The sequence below is a fragment of the Juglans regia genome, chromosome 14 (assembly GCF_001411555.2).
Source record: "Juglans regia cultivar Chandler chromosome 14, Walnut 2.0, whole genome shotgun sequence".
NCBI lineage: Eukaryota > Viridiplantae > Streptophyta > Magnoliopsida > Fagales > Juglandaceae > Juglans > Juglans regia.
The window spans coordinates 26,261,548-26,268,752 of record NC_049914.1 but is presented as its reverse complement, the minus strand read 5'-3'; the positions used below and the strand labels follow the sequence as shown (position 1 = coordinate 26,268,752).

The 7,205-nt window shown below is 33.1% G+C and overlaps 1 pseudogene; it reads left to right on the top strand.

The window, feature by feature from the left end:
- Window positions 1-5,169: 5,169 nt before the first annotated feature.
- On the top strand, window positions 5,170-6,731 carry LOC109000278 (annotated as a pseudogene).
- Window positions 6,732-7,205: the final 474 nt, after the last annotated feature.

Below are 7,205 nucleotides of genomic sequence, written 5' to 3'. Positions count from 1 at the left end.
GCCGATGAACCGACCGTGAACCGCCAGAGAATTGCCGGTGTCGAGACGGCCGGTGTTTTTCTCCCCATCGATCGGTTTCGGCCGGTTTCCTCCCCCAAAAATAAACTATCGGTCGGCGTCGGTTTTACCTCAAAACCGCGCCGATACAGTCGGTTTTCACCCCTAGTTGCATCACAGTATATATTTGGGTTTTTATATAAGGAAAATATTATATATTAAGTTTTCAGCCAGCCATATCCTATTATATAAATATATCATAAGCCTATCAACCTCTAGATTAATTATTTTAAAAAATAAGTGTTGATGTAATGGTTAATAGGACAATGTGATCATACCATTATAGTGAAATCTAAAATTGAGATAAAACTGTATAAATCATTTTTTATTTATTTATACAATTACAATCCGATATGATATCTATAATGAGTTTGAAAATCATATGAATTTGAAAGTCAAACATGAGATTACTTATGGAATGTTTCCAACTAATCATATATATATATATATAAGGCTCTTAATTTTAGGACCCAGATAGAAATAGGCCATGTTGCAGCAAACAATAGGCCATGTACAAAGAACGTTTGTGGTCCCTTTTAATAAATTATGACCAAAAGTCCAAGTCAATGGTTTGATCCTAGCATACCATGATCAATACTACTGCATAAATACAAACATTCCTGAATACTCTTTCTTTTCTAAAATTCTTTTAATTTAGAGATTTGCGCGATATTTATTTTAGATTTTATCATTTTTCACACATTTAAATATGACATATATTTAATAATTAATATATGAGAAAATTTAAGTAAATATGAAAAAAATCACTTAAATGAATGCCCAAACATAAGGACAACGTACAAGTAGAAGAATGATAGATATATAAAGGAAAACACTACTAGTTTCACAAAGGATTTGTACCGAAATCCACTGCTGAAATTTTTTATTTTTTTTTTTAACTTAGTGATTAAATAAGTTTTTTTTAATGAATATGTGATTTTTTTATTTTTAAAAAATATCTAAATAGTTTAAAATAATGGTAAAAGAAAAAGTAAAAAAAAAATAGAAAAAAAAAATTAATTGATCGGCAGAGAGAAATAGCAACGTCTATATATAAAATCAGACATTACATTATTTATTATTTTTGTAATACTATTCAAAATATTTACAAACAATACTCTGCTCATAAAGTGAGATTATACAAAAATAATTTTAAAATTTAATGTAATTTTATATGGTTTATCAGATTATAAAATTATTTTTATTATAAAACAGATCTGACAGATCACATAAAATTAAATCAATTTGTATAATTATTTTTATATAATTCTTTTGTAATTGAAATACTAAAGAACTTGAATTATAAATAGAATTTTTTTTTTATTAGTCATTATTCATCATTTCACATTTTATATTCTATAAAAAAAATACTCATATCTTATAAAAAAAATTATAAATATAAAAAGTGAGATGTGAATAATTATTGATTTATAGCAAAATTCTTACAAATATCCCGCACAGTCTCGCATTTATAACAGATGAAAGTGTGAACTGACCAAATTATGTCATTGGAAATTAAACATTTTTTTTCGACATAAATGATGGAGTATTACTTTTTGACCAACTCATCTCTTCTAGGTCATGCTCTCGCCCTACCAGTACTGAATCCCCACAAAACTGTACGTACCCCATATTTTCAATTATTTTCACACTTCTTCTGCTTCCCATCTGCGTACCAGTTGGGAAAATTGGAGCCACCCATCATCTATCAAATATTCTTTAAAAGGCTAACAAAAAATGCATAAATTATGGAGGTAACAAAAAAATTGACTTGAAAAGTACCTTTAAAAAAAACTTGTATGCTAGTATGAAAAACTTGCACTAATGTAATTAATTCATGAGTCTTGTTTTGGTACGTAACGTGCAACCTAAACTATCAATTTTATCATATTTTTAAAGTATTAAAATCGGAATGCATATCAATATTATCTATTAAAGATTGTTAAAATAGACAAAAACAAAAGGTGGTGTAATCGGGTGTTGATAGAGGATGCACATTGTAATGTTTTGTTAGTTTGAAGATGCTATATATACACTACAAGAAAAAGTGTTATTTCCGGCTATTTTTATTTCCGGCGACGTAAATCTAGCCGCTAATAGCCTTTTTTACTGTTACGGTAAATATTTTGTGTCCATATGAAAATTGCTGGAATAAATCGTCGCCGGAAATAATATTGCCCCCAATACTCTTGTGTATAGCAACAAAGCCGTTATCATTAGAAAAAAGTCGCCTCTACAAATTATTATTTGCGGCGATTTTATGACACCGCAAATAATCTTGTCGCAACAACTTAAAATCTTATCCATCTTGCTTATTACGGCGACATCTAGGTCGCCTTAATAAGTATGTACAGTAACTAAAACCTAAATTTACCCCCCCGGGCCTAATTTCCCTATTATTTCCCCCTGCGAGTTTTGCCCCTGTGTCGCTCTCGCTCTCTCTAACCCGAGGCTTTGCCCGGTTGTTTCCGGTTGTTGTCGCCGCCTCCCCGCCTTCTCGCCGCCTAGCCGACGCCTGTGAGTTTCTCTTTCATATTTTGGGCTCCACCGATCTCTCTCTCTCTCTCTTTCTCTCTCTCTCTCTCTCTCTCAAGCAAGGCTTCGCAGGGATGTTGTTTCCGGTTGCTGTCTTGCCTTCTCGCCTCCTAGCCGACGCCGGTGAGTTATCTTTCACTATTTTAGGCTCCACCGATCTCTCTCTCTCTCTCTAACGCTGCCGCTGATCTGTTTCTGAGCCGGGTGTAATATTGCTTTCATAAAACCGAATGACTACTGCATTTTATCTTGAAGTACTTACCAGTCCATAGTCCGAATGACTGCATTTCATATGGAGTCCATGTATATGAAGTTGTTATCTGTGTACTTGAGCCCCAAACAAGAGAGAGAAAAAAGAAGTCATTAAAATCATCATTGTCTGGCTTTTATTTTCAGCACATATGTTTGACATTGAAACTGCTGTGATATTTGTCATCTACATGCTCAACCACTACCAGACTTAGATGAGAGAGTTCATCACATTGACAAAAGTTTACTGCAAGTTTATTAATATTGTAGTTGGAGATTATAATCTTCCATCTAACGCTTTCTAGCTAGATGATCATGATCAGCCATTTTTAATGCAGTGCATGTTTGCCCCCAGCATGAAAATATCTTTTGTATATTTACCTGAGGACTAGTACTCTAGCTATATATATATATATATATATGCAGGTGAGACTCTATTCATATGGATATATATATATATCCTACTAATTATATATTCTGGTTGGTTCTACTTAAAGATTAATTATTCTGGTTGGTTCTAGTAGTACTACTGGTCACAAACTAAACAATTAAGCAGCCATTTATTTATTTTTTCCAGCAACATTCTAATCTGGACTTTATTATATATTATGTACAACGTCCTTGTACAAAGCCATCGAAATGAGGGTAAATATTGATGCATGAACCTCTCTAGCTAGCCACGTTGAAATTTCCTAATTCACATGTGTTGGAATTCAATGATCTGTGCATGAATGCTGCAACAAATTATTTACCATTGGGTGTACAATACTAGTAGTTTATATATACGTACGTTCCTATTAATTTGATCTCATCATGTCGCATCACATGCATTAATTATATGCTCAGAGGCAATATCAAATTGAAATTAAATTAGTATATATATATATATATATATATATAGGATATTGTACATTCGTTATTGACTTATTGTAGCAGTACTACCTATTCGCATTAACAACTTTCAAAACTGATAATGTTAATTGAGGACCTTATGATAATTAAATTGGATATTACGAATTGAACCATGCCTTGCTTTGATAATCTCATGAAATTGTCTCACCAATCAGGACAAAACTAACCACTATTTGCTTCATGATCTTAGAAATCACTCAGAAAGTTGCAATAAAGGAAATATAAAAGTTTATGCAATAAAGGAAATTGTTGCAAATGCATGCCTTAAATCATAAAACCATTTGCAAGTTAGGACTTACCAACATAACTCATTTGTTAAATGAAACTCACTCATGGTTATTGTCTTGACAACCCAACTCATTAATTTTTTTTTATCTAACTCATGAGAACCTTAACTCATCCTAGTAAAAATCAGGACCAGGGAAACAAAATCAAAGTTCCCCAGCAATTACACTTTCGAGCTTATCTATTCTATTTCAAATGGACAAATTACCTTCTTTGCCTATCAAACTCTCTTTGCAGGTGCACCCTAAATCTTTGTCTTCTGCAGTCTTCTGCACAATTTACAAACTGTGATTTTTTTGTGCGTACGGATTAGTTTGATCTGTTTTTATCATGGTTACTGAGTTTTATAAGCATTTATTGCTTTGATAATCTCATGAAATTGTCTCACCAATCAGGACAAAACTAACCACTATTTGCTTCATGATAATAGAAATTAGTCGGAGTTTTGTTTGCCTAAAATATATATGATCTAGTATATATTCTGTAATTTGAATATTACTGCATAATTAAATTAGATGACATTAGAAAAGATATTGGACTTTTAATTTTTTTCCTCTTTCTACAATATCATGTGCATGACCTAATTATAATTGCCTGTGTTGCAATATCATACTTAAAATTAACATATTATAACTAACTGAGTTGATCATGTTATTAAACTTGTTCATGTTTCATACCGTGTGACGTTGCTTAAGCCAATAAAGAGTAATGGTGCCAAAAATATTAATACTTAAAAGAGGACAAAGAATCATGTACAAGATCAACTTCATATATAAGGCTTTTACCTAGCATTTCTCTCTCTCTCTCTCTCTCTCTCTCTCTCTCTCTCTCTCTCTCTCTCTCTCTCTCTCTGTATATATATACACACATTGATCAATGACTGATCAAGCTGCATATATATTTTTGAGACATCTTCCCCATTAATTAAGGAGAATATGATCTTCTCCATTACACTTGAGATTAATGGATTTTTATGATTCAACAATATCATCTTTGTGATTTTGAAGTTTCCTTATACTGGTATTCTATATATTTCGATTGTTTCCAATGATATAATGGGCAAAGGGTTAACGGTAGTTTATTGTTTGGAAATGTTTGGAATTTGGTTTTTAGTCCAACAAATCATCCAAAATGAATACCCGACATAGGCCTACTCGTGCTCTACCTTCTTCGTCCTTGGTAAGGATGGCGATCAGAATCTCCAGAGCAAGGTGGTTCTCTTTCTTAAGAAGAGTATTCCACTACCAAAATGAATCAAGATCTAATCTTAGCTCGAATCCTTTCAATTCAAGCACTTGGATGTTGATGGAATTTATAGTTTTGGTGATTCAAATAAGCATCATAACATCTACTATAGTCATTTTCAAGGAGAAGCCTGTTTGGCCAATGAGAATATGGATTATTGGTTATAATATTGGATGTGTTCTTAGTTTGTTGCTACTCTACGGCCGCTACCGGTGCCATCTCAATCATGGAGATGGTTTTGGCCTTTCTGATGTGGAATAGCAGAGGGGCAGTGAAGAATCTAGGTATGTTAGCTTTACATACAGTTCGCCTCTTCAACTTCTATGATTCATTTCTATTTTTCTCTTAAACAAAATCATTGGTTTCCATGCGTTGTACTAATAGTGACAACTTGTCTTTTGGGATCATTACATTGATTTGTGAGCTAGTTATAAAACATCATGCAACTAGTTATTGAGGATAAGTCTTTGATTTTGTTCTTTGGGTGGAATTATTGAGGAATTATGCAAACAGCTTAGTAGTGATGAACCCTTAGTGATATGATAAAAGTCTCAAGTTATAACAAATAACTTCAAATCAATTCGATAATGGTTGGTGGTCACTATATTTTGTACTAGGCCACCTTAGAGTTTTATATTGGCAGCAATATTTAAATGATGAAAAACAAGATACAAACTCATGAATTGCTTGCTTTTAATTTTTTTCACACACAAACAAGTTTCCATAAATTTAGTGGAAGTGTTATAGAGAGTTTTTGACAATTCAAGTGCTTTTCGAAGCCTTCTAGTTGATTGCTACAATGGATACAGGATCTCATATCTAATGAACAAATTCCAAACTTCACTAGAATTGTTCTTTGCATTATGGTTTGTAATGGGTAATGTTTGGGTATTTGACTCTCGATTTGGGTCCTTCCATCGAGCCCCAAAACTACATGTGCTATGCATCTCCCTGCTAGCTTGGAATGCAATTTGCTATTCATTTTCATTCCTGCTATTTTTGCTGTTATGCTGTTGCGTGCCAATGATTAGCAACCTTGTCGGATACAACATGAATGCGGGGTCAATTGATAGAGGAGCATCCGAGGAGGAAATTTCTCAGCTTCCCATCATCCGACCTTGCAAATGATCATCCAGTAAGTCTCATTTCTTTCAACTTACACTTACAGATAAGCTAATATCTTTCATAGGACAGAACAAATTTAGTAGATTCTAAGTCAATCTGTAATATATTGGCGTGTTGAAAGTTGAAGTGCTAATGAGATTGTCGTGTTTTCTTTGTGTTTGTGGTGGGAATGATAGGAATGCTGCATTTGCATAACCAATTACTTGGACAGGGAAGAATTAAGGAGGTTGCCATGTTCCCATGTCTTCCACCTCAAGTGCATAGATCAATGGCTCCAAATTACATATTCTTGTCCTCTTTGTAAACAAGAACTAGGGAGGTAGTACACTATATATATATATATATATATATATTGGGAAACACGTTTTTTGTAGGGTAGTACATATGTTTTGAAGAGTTTCCATTGATTTGGAGTTGCTCATAAGATGGCCTTCACTTGTTGCTTTTACTTTTGTCATGTTAAGTTTATGTGGTGTCAATGATTTTGATCTGGAAGGCCTTAACAAACTCTTCTCATTGTGTTCCTTCTTCTACCTCAAGATGCTTGGTATGGTGTTAAGGTCAGAAAAATGCATAAATGGATTATATTTATTTGTCATTTATGCTTTACAAAGGGATTGTATTAACATAGATGATGTGGACAGATATTGCCTGGTGTTCCATGGTACAAATAACGTCTCCTTCATCAAAAATATCTTGGTTCCCTGATGGTCATTATTCTCATAAGGACTATGCAAAATAATTTCTCTAAGCTGAGGGTATGTAAACTTCACCAATCCATATTGCTAATTTGCTTA